This window comes from Corapipo altera, unplaced genomic scaffold, assembly GCF_003945725.1.
Source record: "Corapipo altera isolate COAL_440 unplaced genomic scaffold, ASM394572v1 24b, whole genome shotgun sequence".
NCBI classification, from domain to species: Eukaryota; Metazoa; Chordata; class Aves; order Passeriformes; family Pipridae; genus Corapipo; species Corapipo altera.
The window spans coordinates 7,982,253-8,001,380 of NW_020884888.1; the positions used below are offsets into that span (position 1 = coordinate 7,982,253).

Consider the following 19,128-nt stretch of genomic DNA (forward strand, 5'->3'; position numbering starts at 1 on the left):
CACATTGATACTTCAAAGCAAAATTGTCCTGTGGGTGTTTATAAGAGTTTATAAGGATAACTTGTCTTTTGAAACCCTGTTCAGGAGGGCAAAAAAACCCCCAGATGTTTTCTTAATGAAAAAGGACTAAGGTTTCTGCCTGTTTAACTCTGAAGCTGTCCCTTAATATTCAAATTTCTTACTCACTAACAATCAATATGATGAACAATCAACAGTATGTAAATGAATCTTCAATTTTTCAGAAGTGATGCCGGCAGATGTCCCCACACCTTAGTCCCATCCGAGGCTATTGAGCATACTGAGACACTGAAGAGGTGACATACGTGGTGCCCCACTCCTCCATCTGCCTGCAGCAGGGGAGTGAAGGTGTCTCTGCTCTCTGGTGTGAGTGTCCGCTGGCAGGGACCAGGTTTCTCTGTTGTTTTGGGGTGCTTGACACCTGGCACAGGGAAGCCACATCCAGGATACAGCTGTCTTGGGTACAACTTCATCAGAAATACAGTACAAACAAGATGGCACTGTGCACTGCGCAGTTGCTGGGCTTGTCTGGTTCTCCAGAACTGTCCTATCTTCTCTGTTTTACAGGTTATATTCCCACCAGGTTAACAGGAGTTTGAGTCTTTGTCCTCTCCCTCCATCCTTGTTCAGGCTGGACTGCATTGTAAATTCATGTTTCCTCTTCCGACAGAAAGCCCAAAGGCATTTCCGGAGTCTTGGTGAGTGTCCTCTGCTATGTGGGGACACACCATTAACAACCTTCCTCCATCAACAGCTCCACTGGAGAAACTTTCTCACTCTCCTCCAACTTGTCATTCCAGGATCTTTCCTTGCCTTGCATACATGTTTTACAGATCATGAACATGCTTGTGGCTGCCTATGATTCCTCTATTTTGACCCAATCCACAAGTACCAGGAGAGAAGCTTTCTTCTCCTTCTTCCTTCTTTTTTTTTTTTTTGCAGCCCAGCTATTTAGCAAAAAAAGCTACTGGCAAACGTGTTTGCTTTTTCACTCCCTTTTTTCCTCCATGCCAGCTTTCCCAAATGACCCAGGTATTTGCTAGGCAGTTTCCAAACAAGTTTGATCAAATGGAAGTGTCTTCAAATGCTACAAATATAGCAATGAATTAAATATGTCTGGAGTTTTTCCCTGGCACAGAACAGTTCTTGTCCATGTGATTCAACTACTTTTTCCCCACACTGTGTATTTGGAATGATCTTGGACTTTACTGTTGTATCATGTCCAGGATCTGCTGGGAGAGTGCTGGTCAACACAGGCCAAAATGGGGCAAGGGGTCACCATCATCATTGTGCTGTAGAGATGACTATATACCCATGGCCACAGCTTAGTTTTCTAGGATAAATGTAACCAATGGATATACCTGCAAATTGAAAGAGATAGAAGCCAGATAGCAAACAGCCAGAAATCTACACCAAATTGTCTCCTGACACCAGAAAGCCTGGCTACAAGACACAACCTCATGGCAAACCAGATTTCATCAGCTCAGGAATGAGTTGGTAGTGACTGGCTGAATGGAGCAAATGCTTCAGGTTTGTGCAGATGGCCAGACCCAGGGCCATTTGCTTGTACAGCACTGCTTATGACTGCTTCAGAAAATGTGTGGGAAAGTGCTATGCCCAGGCCCTTACATCAGAAGTTTAACCAGGTCACTGGGTGTGTGCTGAGTAAAAGAACCAGCTCATTATCACCTCTGTCACATGGTCTGCAGCCCAGCCCTAGATGGTGTGATAGAGGTCACAGAAACCATGCTTTTCAGAGGCAATAACTGTAGCTGGTCCCAATTTAAATGGAAATAACCTCTAATGGGCTGTAACCCCACAACCACCCAGAGTGGGAAGTGCCTGTGGTCCGCGAAGAAGTGCAAACTAAAGGACCTGCAAAAAGCTGGCAGAAGGATCTGAGTAAGACTGTTTTGAGGTCTCTGAACTTTAGGGGACATCCCACAGGCAAAGCTGGAGACCACAGCTAGTCAGGCGCAGGGTAGGAAGAGACAAGTACTTCTGCCTTTAACTCTTCTTCAGGATTCCACAAGTTTGTGTCTGGCTCTACAATCAGATTTTCAAAGCACACATGAACAATTTCAGGTTTTGATGACTTGTTTTCTTCAGGGTTTCAGGGAAGCTCCTCGGTCTGTGATACACAGCAATATGTGTAAATTTAATGTCACAAGTGAAACCCAACAAAGGAAAGACTATGGCTCTGAAGCAGCTATTGAAAATTACTACTGTGTATTTTATGGCAAACCAGTTCATTAGCATTTAAATTGATTCTTAAAATATTTTCCTAGAAATTCACAGAAATGTAAGCCTTAAATTCAGGACTGGTAAAGTTTTGTGATTTTTATCTCTAATTTTAGATTTAATTTTTGGTCCAATAGATTGCAATTATATGGCCATGCAATTTCATAGAGCTGCTTTAAAATGCACAGATTTGTGTTTTGCCTTTAATGAGTACAAGGAAAAAAGAAAGAAAGTAGGCCTTATCCGTATGCAAAACTGATGGCAAATCCTGATATTCTTGGACATAAGCCCCCTCATGCATTCTAGTTACATGGCTTGCAAATTGAAATCCTAGAAGATATATCTTTTAAACTGTGTACAGGATACAAAATATAAATCCAAAGGACCTGAACAACCCTGTAAGTTGAATGGCATAGATGTCAGCCAGCAAATACCTATATTCATAGATCCATGGAATCATTAAGGTTGGAAAAGACCTCCAAGATCATCAAGTCCAAACACCACCATATCAACTAAACCATACTGCTCTGAACTTGGTTCAAAATACAAGTGAAAAGGCTTGAGTGGCTGCCATCCAGCCTCTGTCTGCACCTGAGGGGGTTCAGCCATAATGCTCTCTGTTTGACTGCACCTGCCCTGCCCCACCAGTGGAGAGGAGCTGTGGCTTGCAGGGGGTAAGTCACACACACTATGCTCACATCGATACTGTGTGGACATAAGCAATGGGCCTTGCCTGTCTCAGCTGTGTACCTCAGGCCATTAGTTTCTCTGCTAAATTTCACCACCCCCTCTCAAAGCATTAAAAAAAATATTTCCTGTGGGTACAAAAAGGCAAAACTCAACATAAGCCAAAATTGTGTGGCTTTTCAGTGACCTCTGTGATCGGGAGCACTTTTTCACTACATTTATTTGATCCTAGTAGTTAGTGCCATCCCAGGTCAATCCTTAAGAGTTTTGCAATTTTGAGAGGTGTAATTTATCCAGATGTGGTTTCCATGGCTGAGAACTCTGCTGCCACTTACCTCAATCATGACTGAAACGTGAAAATCTTCAGAGACTGACACCTTAAAAATTGGACACTTTAGCAATATTGCTCATCTGCTTGAATCTATATTTTAATTAGCTTGAGGAAGATATAAAGGCTGCTTTTCCAGGTGTGAGCTACCACAAGATCCTGGGGGAAAAGAAAGAAACTGCTGAAGGGAAGGATGCACTTATGCTATTATGGCCACAGAAGACTGTCTTCACTCAGTCCTGCCTTGTTGAAAGTGCTGCTAATATTGTACATGAAACACCCCTTCTCAGGCTTCTTCAGGAGCTCTGATGTGGAAACCATTTTAGATGATGAAGTACTACAACACTGACAATCACACATCTTCAGTATTGTATTAAAAATGAAAAAAAGATGCTTGAAAACATCCTTGTTGAGTATTACTGAAGACATCTGATTTTGTTGTGAGAAAGGTGAGGTCAAACTCTATATGTTTCTTATCCATGTAACAAGCATTATCACAGGGAAGCTAAGGGTAGAGAGAAATTACTGTCACAGAATTTTATTTTACTGAACTAAATCTTCAATACAAAGGGTCTGACTGCAGTTTCTCTTTAACAAGAAAAGTTTGATTATGAACTGAATGTCAGCAGTTCAGCAGAGTGCATCTCACTAAGTGTTAAGTTCACTTCCTTGCCAGGAACATATATCTGTTCATTAAAACATCAGGCTACTTACTCTAGATTTTGTACTGTATCAAAGGGGACACTGCACAGCTCAGGGATGCACATTTCCTCTTTCACATTTCTTTTATAAAACTCACTGTACTTGTAAAAATCACAGTTAAAAAATTTAGAAATTTATGTGAAGAAACAAGGTTAAATCAAAAGCTTACAAGAAAATCCTCTTGATGTGATTTGAGTTCAAGGTTATATCCAGGTGGTCCAGACCATTCAACTCAATCCATGACTCAGAACATTTAAAAAGGAGCTGATCTGAGTGGGACTGTGAACTTTCCATCTTTGACTACCCATATGATTTATTATAGAAGATAATACATTTACTTCCAAGAACCTAATCCAAACCCCAGTACAGTCAAGAGAAACCTCACCACTGACTTCAAAACCAAAACTTATCACATTACCAAAAAAAAATGAAAATAAAAAAAAGCCAAAAAACCCCAAAACAGTCAAACGAATGATGGATTGTTCTGTCTCCACAGAGCACAAAGTGGCTTCAGTTTTAATGCTCACACTTGAACTTTAACTCCCAAATCTGTCTGTTTCGTGCATGTTGTGGAATGTCACATTTATTAAATCATTTTTCATAGGTGTGCCAGAAGAATAAAGTAAAAACAAAACCTGCAAGTGTAGGGTTGTGCATAACTCTGACACCACAATTGTGGTGCTGTGCTCAGGGCTTCATGCAGACTGGTGCAGGTACCAAGAGGAAAGCTCCCCCCATGGTTTCAACAAGGGTTGGATTAGGCCCTTCACTTTGAGTGTACCTTTGTCAAACGGCTCCCAAAATCAGACAGCTGAGCTATTTTAGTGCTAATGTTTCCATCATCCAGAGATGTCTGACATGGTTGAACAATGCTTCCCTCTCTCACAGCCCCTTGAGAGGGCTGGGAAACAACTAAATGTGTCAGAAGAAAAACTTGCAGAGGTGCTTGTACATCCCAAACTAAGATGAAGCAGATTTGTTGCTGAATACAGCCAGAGAGATTTGACCATAAAAGAGTTGTTACTATCTACCTAAATGATCTTGCTAATATCTCTTTATCTCAGTGACTACATCCTTTTATATCTTATATAGCTGGTGTACCAAACGCATAAACCTTTTCCTCCTGATAGCCTATTAGGTATGCTTTTGAGGTACAACCTCAGTAATGACTTCCTTCCAATATAATTGTATTTTAATTACACATTTAAGGCCAAATTCTTTCCTCATCTATCCCAACTAAAACTCTTTGAAACCTTATTAATTTTAATTAAGTAGAAGTTGATGCAAAATTTCTAACTGCTGAATTTTGCATTAAAAATTTTAAATTCATTTAAACATGGCTTTAATTTCCATAGGCACTTCAATTCGTAGTGTGCTCCCTCATTCAGTCTTTCAGAGCAATAACATCAAATATATGAAATATAAAGTTCTTTCCAACAGATGATATTAGGACATAGCCCACCTTTAAATGCTTCCTCATTTGCCACAGTTACCTGAGGGATGTTTGCTACAGACTCTAACAGGACTTCTCTCTTATTAACACCAGTAGCAGTGCTACTCCATAAAGGACGGCAGAAATTATTTTGAGTTCTTTTATTCAAGTATTTCTATATTCTCAGTTCTAGAGCAGGGAGGGTGAGGCACAGCCTCTATGTAGGAAGCATTTACAGGTGACGTCAGGGAGCACACAGCAAGGGGGTGACCTGCAGCTGGAGATAAACTGTCCTTTCTAAGAGGTGGGACAGAGCTTATGTCATCAGCCAGTGCAGTACACACATCACTGCAGCATCAGCCCTGCTGACTAATGCCCTGTTGTCCAGGCAAAGAAAGACAGCCTGGAAATGAAGCAGGCAAACTGCCATAAGGGCCTTGTGTCACTGAGAGGTCAAAAAGCCAGTCTGAGGTGTCCAAGTGAACATAGAGTTGGTCATGAAAGACAGTGGGAAGACTTGGAAGTAAAACTTTTTACTGTCTCACTGAGCAAGGAGGACAAGAAGTGACACAAGAGAGTAACTTATTATTTTCAAAATAATACTTGGAATAATTGAACCATCGAGAAAGTTATTTGAAGTCTTGACCTGGACAGAATAAGACTGTAAAGGGACTCAGTAATTGTGCTCAAAACTGAGAATAAAAATAAGGGGCAATAGAGCCTTATGTTTCAGATATAAGATCTCTGACACTATGCTATCATCGGAGACATTATGGAGCCCCTAATTAAAAACAAGGGTTGCTTGCAGGATTCCAGTGTGCAAGGAAAATTATTAAGAGAAACAGATCCAGCCCTGGAGAGATTAGCCAGCATCACAAAGAAGTCACTGATGAGTGCACAGACAACTATAGCACATGTCACTGGGACTCCAAAGCTCTCAGGTGAGGAGAGGGTACTGCCCAGCAATGTCTCTGGCAATACAGCAAGCAGGGCATGCTGTGTGGAGTACCACACAGATGTCTGTTTGCAAAACCTTGACAGCCAAGAAGGGAGGCTCCAGCAACCACTGTAACCTACTGCGCACAATGAGCACTGTGGGATGTGCCTGTGCTAACTCCCAGCATTTTTTTAAGTAGCGACCTAGAAGTTCCAGCAAAGATCTGACATTGTTTATTCAACATACGCTGAACATGTGGTAGACAGCCTTGCTTGAGCGAAGTCACAGAGCATGTCCTTTGGCCAAGCATGAGTGCCCACAGCAAATACTGTCAGACAGGGAAAGCAGTGAGCTGGCAGGGAGATAGACCTGACACATGGGAATAAAAAAAAAAATAAATACAAAAAAGCCAAACAAACTGGACAGATTGGTTTGCTTTTAATAACAGAAACGTGTACAGCCACCCCAGCTCATTGCCCCAGCTCCACCGAGACCAGTTGCCTTGGAGCAGCTTTCTAGGCTTTTGGAAGCCTTAAGTGTAAAGGGAGTTAGGTTGGAGGTTTTGATGTGGAGCAAAACAGCGGTGAAATCAGATTTGAGCCTGAATAATGAAAAAAGAAGTCTGCCTAAGAGAAATTCCTGGGAGAGAATTTTAAAAAAGCAGGAGACAGAGCTGGATCTGAGTAAGTCAGAAGACGTTATAGTCATGTTGGACATGATATGCTGCATAAAATAGTGTGCGACAACAGGTCAGAAACTTGGTGTGAGTTTCAGGGGTATATCTGTAATTGCCAGTTATGCACAAAGTCCCATGACACAAAGAGAAAGGTGAGATCATACACATCTGTCTGACCCTTCTATAACCTCTCTACTTTCAGTTCAAATGTTTCTGGCCCCAGAGGGTCAGGGCAGTCCCTTACCAGCCTCTGCACCAACTTCACATGAATCCTCAATGTCAAAATCACATCTATTGTCATTTCTAGAGAACTGTCATTTCTAGATACAGGGGACAGGAAGTCTGGAAACCATTGAAAAGTCTGGAAAAATTCTGGAGATGTTTGTTATAAGTGGTGTCATTTATTGTTATAATCCATGACATTGGCCAGATGTTACAAACCTTGTAGTGTGAAAGAGCCCTAGCACCTGATGCCACCCTCAAGCCCAAGGGGAGAAGGTTGTGAAGACATTTAGCTTGTAAGGTCTTGAACAGACAAGAGACTCTGCTAGTTGAGACCTCCTATCTGAGAGGTCAGACAGCCACTCATCACACCAGATCACCACAGCCTCAAAAAATCATCACTCTTCCTCAGGAGGGGCAACCACTGGGCACACTAGGAGAGAACAGCACCTTCACTGCAGATGTAGTAGGCAAGGCAAAGCCAAAACTGAAAGACCTCCCAGCATGAAACAGCAGAGCTGCAGATGAGTTAGGAGAGAACTGGAGGTCAAAACAGCACAGGATGTCCCGGGGGCACTCCACACTTAGCAGACTGTGAACAATTAAATAGGTATATTTTATTGTTGCTTGTTTCATATTAATGTTGGCTGTTAGTGTGTGTTGTTTGGGTAATGAAGGTGTAAAGAAAGGTAGGATGCTCTGGCACAAGGCAGCTGGACCTCTCTCTTTGGGACTGAGGAGTCCCTGTTATACATGTTACCTACTGAAACTGTTTAAAGCTGTTTCCTGGCAGGCTTCTGGGCTCTGCCTGATGGCTGAGAAGCAAGCCTACAGCATCATCTGCAGCTGTAATACCTCTGGAAATAGTTTTTTTTCAATAAGAAACTTGTTTCACTTTTACAAGAAATGAAAGGCTTTTTGACTGTTGCTCAGCATGTGTTACCTGACATGCCACGAGCCAGCATGCCAGTGTTACCCAGCAGCCACGAGGAGAGTCAGGCAGGGAGGAACTGCTCTGTGTACTGAGATGAACTTTCTCATTTTGCCAAGTCTTGGCAGACAGGTAAATTTTTTAAAGGTGATATTTGCTTCTAAATGCAACACGTAACTCGTTTTGCTGCAGTCTATCCATCTAGCGTGCTATGCTTGCGAGTACAAACTTACCAGTACCAGTTAACGTGACTCAGAATTAACAAAGAAATATGTGTTTTTCTATCAGAGAAAGAGTGGTTCACATTAAAATATTTCAAAGTATTCTGCAGTTCTCTCAAAGTTTGAAGATCCCTGTTCCTTGCCTGCTTAAATATAAAGAAGTGGAGCTTAATGATACATTTCTGCATAATTGAAAATGCTCAAACACAGGTAGAAAGACAAAGAGAAAGAAAGCTAACTGGAAGTAGTTTCCCAATATGTGCAAGCCACTTGGTCTTGGCCAACAGAACCTGCAGTTTCAACTCATTTAGGCAATCTGGAAAATTCATTCTGGATATGAAACATGCTTACTGGGCAGCTGCAGGGCCTGTCAATTCTGTGCTGCAGCCAGCCCTCAGGAAAGAGAGTTCTCTCAGTGTCTGCAGCCAGTGTCCTTGACAGCTTCCAGTCCTCATCTCCTTCCAACAATAAACAAAAGCATAATGAAACAAGAGCAGCTAATGCAAACGCCCAAAAGCTGATTTTGGAACGAGGAGCATGAGATCAGAGAAGTGCAAGCAGCATCTCCCCTCTCCTCCAAGTACTTTACAGCCTTTAGCACCCCAGACACATCCTGAGCCAGACTGGTTTTCTGTGTATTCAGTAGCTCTCAGGGGAGTTTCTCTTCCATGAATTCGTTCAACCTTCTCTCAAAGCTGCACTGGTGATCAGTGTTTTCTACGCAACCAGTCACACCAAGGAAAAAGAGAATCAATATTCACTTTGGTCATGGCCTTTCCAGTACTCGGTCATTCCCTGATGTGTCTTTGTGTTAACAACCCCATGTGAGGATAGGAATGAGATCAGCAGCTGCCAGCAGGGCCCTGTGCCATAGATATTTCCAGAAAATATTTTTTCTCTCTCTTAAGGGCATGGAGTGCAGCTGACACTTCTGTCCTGTTATTACACCTTTTTCTGTGCATATAATGCATCTAGCAAATACACATTAAAGTAAATATAAGGAAAAAAAAAATCTTACAAATGAAACCAAAAAGCCAAATCAACATGAAAAGTGCATTGGTGAGATTTTGTGCCATGTATATATGTGTATGCTAGTGTTTAGTAATATGCAGAAATTACAGATATGACTTGAGCCTTCTAAGGCCTTATGCTAGTTTCTCCCTCTGTAAAATAAAATTCTCAGTGGAGGAAGCATGACATGAAAGAACTAAGAATTGTGATGATGATGGTCATTATTACTGACATTTTTCCTTTCATATTTTAATTTGACAGAATTAGCTAAATACCTTTCCTAAAAGAATGAACCTGAATTGAATTCAGTTGAGTTGCTGAGTGAAAGAATTAATTATTTTCTTAATTTCCTCTAGGAAAGAAAGGTCTCTGCATTACTTGTACATGCCATCAAACTAAAACAGTGTGAAGAAGTATGAGTTACTCAGCAGTGAAATGTTATAGAGTAAATGGGAGGCAACTGTTAAAAATCCTCATCTGAACAGCCAAGGAGAAAATTCTTTCATGATACATGTAGGTGACATAATCCTGGGAACACCCTTCCCACAAGTGTGGGCCTTCTTTGCAGATTCCCCAAGGAGATATCTGCACATCATTTGCCAGCATGGCTGTAGATTTATGTCTTTGTTTTCTTAGAAATATGAAATTTTGTATATTCATTGATTTTCAGTCTAGAATTAAACAATTACAATCAAATGGTACATCAGTCCTTATAAACTTGCCACAGACTTTTAAGTTCTTCCCTCAAGTTCATATTTTCTGGCTGAACTGAAGCGTGTCTTCTGCAATTAGAAAAAATAAAAATCAAGCATTGGTTTAAAGACATCAGGTATTAGAAAACTGTCAGACAGAATCTGATTCTTGGTCTGAGTTATCTTGTGGTTTTCATCATGAGGTTCATCAGTCCCCGGGCATCTGTGAACTACCCCTTATGGGATCATGAAATGTAATTGAGGAAATGAAGTTCTTTGTCTCTACATAGTAATTGACCTGTGTAAAACGTCCTTGAAAACTTATCTTTCCATTGAAAGAAGTTGAAGAATCTATAAATTTAAAAAATTACTTACCTAGTGTGTAGAAGTACCAGCATTAGACCCTTCAGAGAACGATGCAAGCAGTCCCATACTCTGCAATTATAAAGTAATGTGTCAGAAGGGGATATTATTCCTATCCCAACCTTTCATGAAGCTTGTTTATGCCCTGAAGCACAAGTTTCTTTCACTTACTTTTTGAGACAATTTCTATTCCATGCTGTAACTCAGAGTGGCTTTTTGGAAATCACTAGATTAGTGATCAGTTTTCTAAATACCAGCACAGCATCTGACATCCCTTTCTTCAGCATTATCCTTCAATAAATTACATAAATAGATTGTATCATAGATACAGCAGTTACTATATATCAAAAGAAGTAAAAATTTGCCCAATTCTCATACTGATATCCCAGTCTTACCTGGAGAGGCAAAGATGGGATGTGTCGTGCTGGAAGCTGTCTCCACAGGCACTAGGGAGAAGAGGCTGAGTTGTGAGACAGTTTGACTTCCACCTTGGTGGGACTGTTATCAGACACCTGTGTGGAGACCTCAGCAATTTTCCTACTCCTTCTCTGTCTGAAGTCTGATCACTTTTGGTCTTGATGCTTCTACTGGCATCTTTTTCACTGCTGTGCGCTGGTCATCTCATCCTTCTCATGTCCTCAGTCTTGACATTAATAGGCATGCTGATGAGGAAGGCACAGGCCCAGACCTAGCCTTTGGGGAGAGAAAAAAAAATTAGAAATGAAATAGATTTTGAAGTAGGAAGTACTTTTCCTATGTTGAAGAGTCACAACAGTTCCAAAATGAGAAGGCATGTTTTAGTGATTAGTTGCAGTTAATCCTAAGAATGCTTTAGGCTTTGTCATAAGTCAAACACAATATCCTCTCCTCCTTTGAGAAGTGAGATATGGGGTTTCAAAGTGGAAGAACAAAAGCTTTACAAATGAGGTATTTGCAATAATTCCTCCACAGCAGTTATCTACACTACATAATATTCCACCTAAAACAGAAATCTGCCTTGAATAAAAGGAAGAAAATGACATTAGAATAGACAAGACATATCTAAAACCTGCATGTAAATCAGAAGTTCATTAGGAGAGTATGCAGAGAAGCTTTTGGAAGGTAATTTTGCTACTAACTAGTTTTTCCAAGAATGAAGTAAGGCTTTCAAAAGCATCATTGCTCTAAGTATTTCAAATTATCTACTCTACCTGATACTATCTCTTCTCATAGAGATTACAAAGCACTTAAATTTTTACCCACTTTGTTACAGAAATCCCCAAGGAAGGTTTCAATCCATTTGCAAGCACTGCTCTGAGAAGATAGAAGTTTTCAAAACTTCCTCCAGCACATCTAGAGTTAAATGCTTTTTACAGTATTGCCTCTGTATCATAAAGTTCTTTGTTCAGGAACTTACCACTGAGTCATGCAAAAAAAACCCACTCTGGACCAAAACTCAGTCTACAAGGGTTCAGCCAAGAAACAATATTTCCTGGCACTTTGTCCCTTTCTTTTTTCTAGCACTGAAATAGAAAAAGATTCTAAGTGCTCTACTGTTTCCAAGCATGAATGTGCTCCTATTACTCATAAAATTACTTTAATTTTAAAATGAAATGGTGGGAGCTTATAGCTGAGATTGTTGATAATGTTTCAAGCATCAGGCAAGCTCCACCACGCTGGCAGTCACAGATGGCCCAGCCATCGTTCAGAGGCGTGCACATCCCCCTATGACATCTCTCATTTTGTAGCGGTCCAAACACTCACTTTTATTTAGGCAAGTCCACCTTTGGCACCCATAGGGGCATGTTATAGCAAGGGTCATTAAGGAAGGTATTGCTCAGTTTCTGTCTCTCCCCATAGCAAGTGAGACCCACTTTTGCAGTGTGGAAACATGTACTTTGTAGGGACACAAAAGGGCTGGGACATCTTATCCCTCTCACAGCCCAGAGCTGCACTTAGCGGTGTGACTGTGTTTTATTTTGGCTTTCCACGGAACCACACCAGACTCGTCTGCTTGCAGCATTTTCTAGCAAGGTTGCTTCTCAGGGGAGCTGAAAGGGTTATGGATCGAGGCAGGTGAAAGCTGGCTCAGCTTCAATCAAAACCATTTCTTGCTACAGTTTTGTACTGACAGACAAGGGGTTTTGCTGCATTCTACTTTGTGTGCTGAAGTTAGAAGAACTCCAAATAACAAAAAAAAATTAAAAAAATTTTAAAAACTTAAAAAAAAAAATGCAGAGGAGAAAACTTGTGTGGAAAAAAAGACCAAAGAATGAATCTTCCTATAAGCTCCTTTACGAGCACTGCTGCCTGCTGTGCTTTGAACACAAAGGTTAAAATCCACAGGTAAAAAATCCAGGCATTCTATGGACTGGAAGAGCTTTCCCTTTGGCTTTGGTGTACCTAAGCTTCCAGGCAAGGTCACTACTTTTCTGTCTTACAGGCTTGTACATGCCTGCAAAGTTCCTGCAAGTCACAGCAGCTGTGTGAGGAATCCACGTGCCATTCTGAGCAGAGCTGGAGGAAAGGGACAGCAGAGAAGTTGACAGAAAATGGTCTGGTGGAAGGTGTCCCTGCCCATGGCAGGGAGGTGGGAAGCAGAGGATCTTTAAAGTCCCTTCCAATCCCAGGCATTTTATCATTCTATGAAAATACACCATTGTGGTAAAGCGGGCAAATGTCTGTATTACTGTGTTTGGCTGCTTCCTCTCCCAATTGCATCTTCTGCCTGCATGAATACATGGCTGAATCAAGACTATCTGTGAAACTGATCAACAGCACAACAGTAGAAAAGGTGACACAATTAGGGCATCCTGGTGGCCTATGTTCAATGCAGCTGGCAGTCATCTGGGAGAGAAAGTTGCTCACCAACTTCTCTGGGGCTGGTACATGAAGGAGTTTCTCAACCCAAAGCACAGCCTCAGGAAAGACTAGGAGCTTCTGAAAATGGTTGTGTTGTATTAAAAACTGAGGGAATCACAGAGCTAGAGGGACAAATACCCAAATCCCTTAAGATATGGCATCTATTTGACCTCTCACAGAAATAACGTTGCATTCAGAGAGAAAGCAAAACATTTTTAGTGTTCTTCCATCATTGCCTCTTGCATTTACTCCAGCACGTTATATTTGGTGTGGTTGTTTCTGTAGGAGAGCTACTCTCTAACAACTGTCATCGCGTAGAAGCAGCAAATCTCCTGGGGGTTTAAGGCAGCTTTTATTTAGACCCACACTTTGTTATGATACCAAGTTTAGCCTCAGCCATGTTGCAAACTGAAATCCCAGTGTCTGTGGCTGCCCACAAGGTAAAAGTCCACATTTCTTTGGTTTCACTGTATTTCACAGTATCACTGCCCATGCAAAACTGCTCCTATTAATCCAGATCGTTGACTGCAGATCAGATGTCTGGAGATGGAGAGAGAGGGTGGTGGCAAAGACAGCATGCAGTGCACACTGATGGGGACAAGTAACAACTGCGTAGTTGTCAGCACAGAGAAAGGGATGCTCATCTTGCAGGCGTGATATTTGGGACGGAAGGATGGAAGATTGATTTAACTTCTTTGATGTGCCATATCTTTCTGGTAAAGGTTTAAATGCTATTTCTGGCTGCCACATTGATTTTCATTACCATGGATCCCCTTTTTGAGGTGAAGACTTTCTCTCAAAGGAGTTTCCTAAATGTTTTTAGCTTGTGGTAATGTTATATTTTAAATTACAGCACAAACACATGCACACATATATGCACCAACTCATACTATCTGTAGGAGATCTGTGTATGATACTGTGCAATTTTAGTTTTCAATCACAGCAGCATTTAAATTATGGATTTGCTTAAAAAAAAAGAAAAAAAGAAAAGAAAACAAAACATAACTCATCCAACATGCAAATACAACACCCTGTCTTGTTTGCTCCTGTTCCATTCATCTGGAGATTTGGAGGTATTAAGTGACACAAGACTTTTGAATCTGCCCCCTCAGAAACTCTGACAGCACAGAACATGGTGCGTTCTCCATTATTATTTCAAAATATCAGCTTGCACACTCCAGAACTATTTAAGAAATACTGATTTAATTGTACTCCTCCACATTTTTGCAACTGCCATCTTTTACTGTGAGTGTTAATATGCTGAGTGGGACAACGGTGCTGCTTTGCTGCTGTAAAGAAAAATCTTTTTCCTTGTGAATTCCAGGAATGGCTTCTTTCTGCTGTTTTAGCTGTTTCATTTAACAAATAATCTTTGCAATAGGAGAATTTGGTTCATCACGCAGGTTCATGTTCTTTATAACTGTAAAATAATAGCAGACAGTTTTCCCCGTGTGTCAGTGCTTTTATTCCAGTCAAGGTTGATAAAATATTTCTTGAAGAGAAACGTACAACTCAGTCTGTGTAAGAAACTGTGCTGCTGCTGATCAGCACAAATGTGGGGGTGATATTCCAGTGTAGTGCAGTCCCATCCCTGTACAAAGCTGCCTTCATGCAACCCTAAGCTGGCACAGCCTAGGCAGGGGCTTTCCTGAGGCACAGGCCATCATACAGGCATGTAGAACCCTCCTCTGCCTCCGTTGCAGGGACAGACAGAGGTGATGGCAAAAAACACATCCCATCAGTAAACCTCCCAGTGGTGGTTGGGTCAGATCTGCAAGTTCGTGTCAGTGCTGTATGTCAGAGCAAGCCTGCAGGATGAGTCTGCTGTAATGGTGCTGGGGTGGTTTCAAAACTGGTCATTAAACCTCTCTTTCATGAGAATAAATGATCCTATGTGCATACACCCATGTGCACATACTCACATACACACACATTTTTTAGACCTTGCCAGTACTTGGGGTTTGGCTGGTGGTGCTTGATAGGAGACCAGTGAAAGTTCTTATGGCTGAGATGAAAACCATGCATGATGTTACCCCTGGAAGAACTGTTTGGAGAAGCCTGAGTGTTTCCAGAATAGCACAGTTTCTCTAACACAGATACAAGCAAAGCATCAAGCTCCAAAGAGCTTCTTTTTTTAGGCTTGGATCTAAGGAGTTGGAGGTGGGGATAAGCAGTGGAAGGTTGACAATGACAAGAAGGCATTCGTTTGAAGGAAAATAATAAATCTACTAAACTCTTAAAGACTTACAGCATAAAGTCTTGGCAATCCCATCACTTTTCCCAAATACAAAAATGTCAGGATTCTGGTGTCTTTAGGAATAAAGAAATAGAAAAATGCTTAAGATTACAACACAGCATTTTGCAACATTTAATTATAATAAATACAACCCTATCTCGAAATACATGAAATATATTAAATAAATGCCTTTTTTTTTTTTCTTTTCTAGGCTGAAAAGCAGCAGTTGTTCCTGCCTAATCATATACACCAGCCACAGGATAGCACATGGAGGTCCTGACAGTGTAAAAATGCCACTGTAATTTTGTGGTAATTGCATTGTAATTTTAAGAAATGTCCTGAACTCTTAGTATCCCATAGAATACATATTGTTTTGTATATTCACAGACATCTAATGCCCCTGGGCTGGTTTTTGCCAGGGATTATCTCGGTTGTTGTTTTTCACTGCTCCCTGAAGGTTTCACAGACCTTCATAGGCAGTCTGGTGAGTTCAGTTCAGTATGTCCCAGTTCCTCTATGGGAAGAAAGGAAAGATATTGTTGTAAGACTCTGACATTTAGTTTTCCTAGGCATCAGGTGCTTCCCTACCCTCTAGACAGCTCAGTTCCCTGGCCTACAGCTCTGAGTTTCCCTGCCTTGGTCATGTGCAGAAAGTACATCCAATTAGTTCTTCCATGTGGAGAAGATGCAGAGGGTCAGCAGTGATAAATAAATCCCTGCAGGGTGGAAAGACCCATTGTCTGCAAAATAACGAACCTTGTAGCAAAATCAAAAGAAAGAAAAAAAAAACCTTGGAAAAACACATCTTACAACTGAAGAGCCCACAGCCCTGAGTGAGTTGAAGTTGAAAGTTCACATAGTTTTGAATCATTGCTTCAGGCTCTCTTCAGAGTCAAAGGGATCTCAACTTACAGATTGGTCATATATTTAATCCTGCTTTAGTGGCTGCAATCAAGTAAGAAGTTTTTACTGTTTGGGAGAGGTTTGAGTGCAAGCTGATACCATATGTGGCGAGAGAGCTTTCTTCAATTCCACAGACCCGAAATGGTCACACCACAGTGTGAGTTCCATTTCATTCAGATGCAGTGTAGGCCAAAACTTCCTTCCTAGTCCTGGACTACTCTTCTGGATATTCTTCACAGAGGTGTGAGCAAGGACATTTCTGAAGCAAGCACTGGCATTATCAATCACAGCAGCACCCAAGCAAGTGATCTGATTTTAAAAATTATGAAATGAAAGCTGTTGGTGCTTTTTCACCTCTGAACATCAAACAGTGTGCTCACAGCCTTCTCTGGATGGAGGCGTTTGATATTAGCCACTGCTATGAAATTTCTCCTCTCTTACTGTATTATAAATGTGGGTGCAAAAACCCAAGTACTGCTATTGTCTGCAATAAGAAGCAGTGAATATCCATTCATCACTGCTGCACCATGATCACATTAGTTCTAAGCACAGGTAATGGGCTGTCTTTGATGTAATTGCATTCATCATTATGATTTCTTTACCTACTGTGGAAATCAGGATATTTTGGGAGTCTTCTTATTGGAAGCAGTGGCATTTGGATATATATCCAAATGTACTGCAAAACTGTTCTCTGACTGTAGATTTTTGAACTTTTCCCTCCTCCTCAAGCCCAGTTTGGCCAGTTACGGGTCTGTGAAGTATAAAAATCATTCACTATGCAGCAGAGCATACCTTGGAAAACCTTCCCAATGCCATTTGCCTACCTTCCATATATGGCAATGTTCCCTTTCTCTGCTTACCAAGAAGCCTGAATAGATACTATAAATTCAAGTGCCCACTTCACATTGCACGTGCAGCGGTGTAATTCACAAGCAGCAGTGCATGCTGTGCTCTCAGCAAAGCCTGGGCTGGGTGATGGCAGTCTTGCCCCCATGGAGCAGCATCTGCATCCGCACATAATTTTAGAGAAACAGAGGGTACCAGAAAAAGTGAGTGTAGCCAACCCTTCCCAAGTGAGCTGCACATCAGAAATGTACGGGGTTTTTTTTCTGAAGAAGCTGGCAAATGCATTTGAAACATACACAGAGATATTTTTCAGCCAGTTTAAGCCATGGAGGGGATCTTCTGTGAGCTGAAGAACAAGTGGGTGCAGTTTCAAAAACATCTACCTTCTCTTAATAGTCTGATGCCTAATAATAATGAGTTTATTAGCCTTTCTACCTATGAGGCATAAGCATCTGTTTCCATCCATCACATGCAAACTGAATTGCCTCCAAGACTGCTGATCCCCCCTGTCAAAAGTCATTGGCAGTAGCTCAGCAGGATCAAAATATGGTGTGGGGCTTGTGGAAAGGGCACCTGCCACACACACATCCTCGCCCAGACAAGCTGCATTGCATAAACCCCATTACTTTAGGAATCCAGACTCAAAAAATATTTTATTTTTGGCCTCTTTATACTATGCATTTCATTCAGCTGTGCTTCAGTCACTCTTTGCCAGCTTTTCTTGCTCTTGTGATGCTGGAGAAGTCATAAATATGGCAGCTGCCTTTGAGCGTTAATGCTGGATGCTGTCCATGACTGCTGAGCTGCAATATGCAAGCCAGCGATACCACAAAGTGAGAGTTTATATTCCTTCCCTATTACATATTTTAAGTGTGTAAATCCACAGAGCAGAAGAAATTTATAGGGGAGTGAGTGGTCATGGGGAAAGTAATCTCCATATAAAGCAGTGGCAGGTGCCTCTTTCTGCCTGGGACTCCTTCTGTTGGGAAGCTTCCCAGCAGGCTGAACAAAACCTTCAACCACGGGTGTTCTTTTCTTGTGCCTCAGTTAAGGGCAAGGGGGGGGGGTCACTGGCATTGTTTATCCATTATCCATTTAGGAATGGCTCCAGGAAGCAACTTAATGTCATGTATTTTTCACTTACATGAATTGCAATAAACTGGCTTCTTCTTCAAGCCTGCCTGCACTGGGAAAATCTTCTAAATTGTTTTATGGCCAGCACAGCTTAAACTGTTTGGGGGCTGCAGCAAAGACCTGGTTATAGACAGCATGAAGTGAGTGATCAGTTTTTTCCAATGTGGCTTCAGACTGTGGCAATAACTACACTTACTAAACTTGAATTATTAAGACTATATAACTCAGAAATATCTGGGCTTTGTTGAAATACATAGTATCTTTCTCCCTGGCACTGAAAATACTTCTATTTCACAAGTTGCCCATTCTCCCTAGAAAGGATTGGCTTTAGTGGGAGATTTGAGTTTTTCTTGCTTTGCTTTCCTGCCCTTCTTTAAAGCGGGTACTTTAAGTCAATATATCACTAACAAGCCCAGATGAGATTTCAATGCAGCCTTTACTGTCAGAATCAAAATTACATCAAGTCTTGCATTTTGAGACAGTGATATGTGTGCAGCCAAGAGGAGGTGGTTTCTGATCTGGCTGGTTGAAATGCTTGTGGTTAAATCCCATCACATGTGAGACTGTGCAACAAACACACTTGTGCACTAATTAAACTGAGGGGCTGGAAAGAGAAAAAAATTATTTCTGGGTCTAATAGGAAGTACATGAATAAATCACAACTGAAACATGGAGCAGAAAAGTTTGGTTGATTCCCAAGAGATCCA

At 41.3% G+C, this 19,128-nt stretch overlaps 1 long non-coding RNA gene across 2 annotated transcripts in view; it reads right to left on the reverse strand.

Moving 5' to 3' along the window:
* Nucleotides 1-19,128, reverse strand: part of LOC113947420 — a 101,147-nt gene that overhangs the window by 16,520 nt on the left and 65,499 nt on the right. For both annotated transcript variants that reach the window (XR_003527717.1, XR_003527716.1), the window contains exons 3-4: nucleotides 10,857-11,154; nucleotides 10,474-10,533 (exon numbers count right to left, since the gene is read on the reverse strand). This is a non-coding gene — a long non-coding RNA (uncharacterized LOC113947420). The remainder of the gene's footprint in view (nucleotides 1-10,473; nucleotides 10,534-10,856; nucleotides 11,155-19,128) is intronic.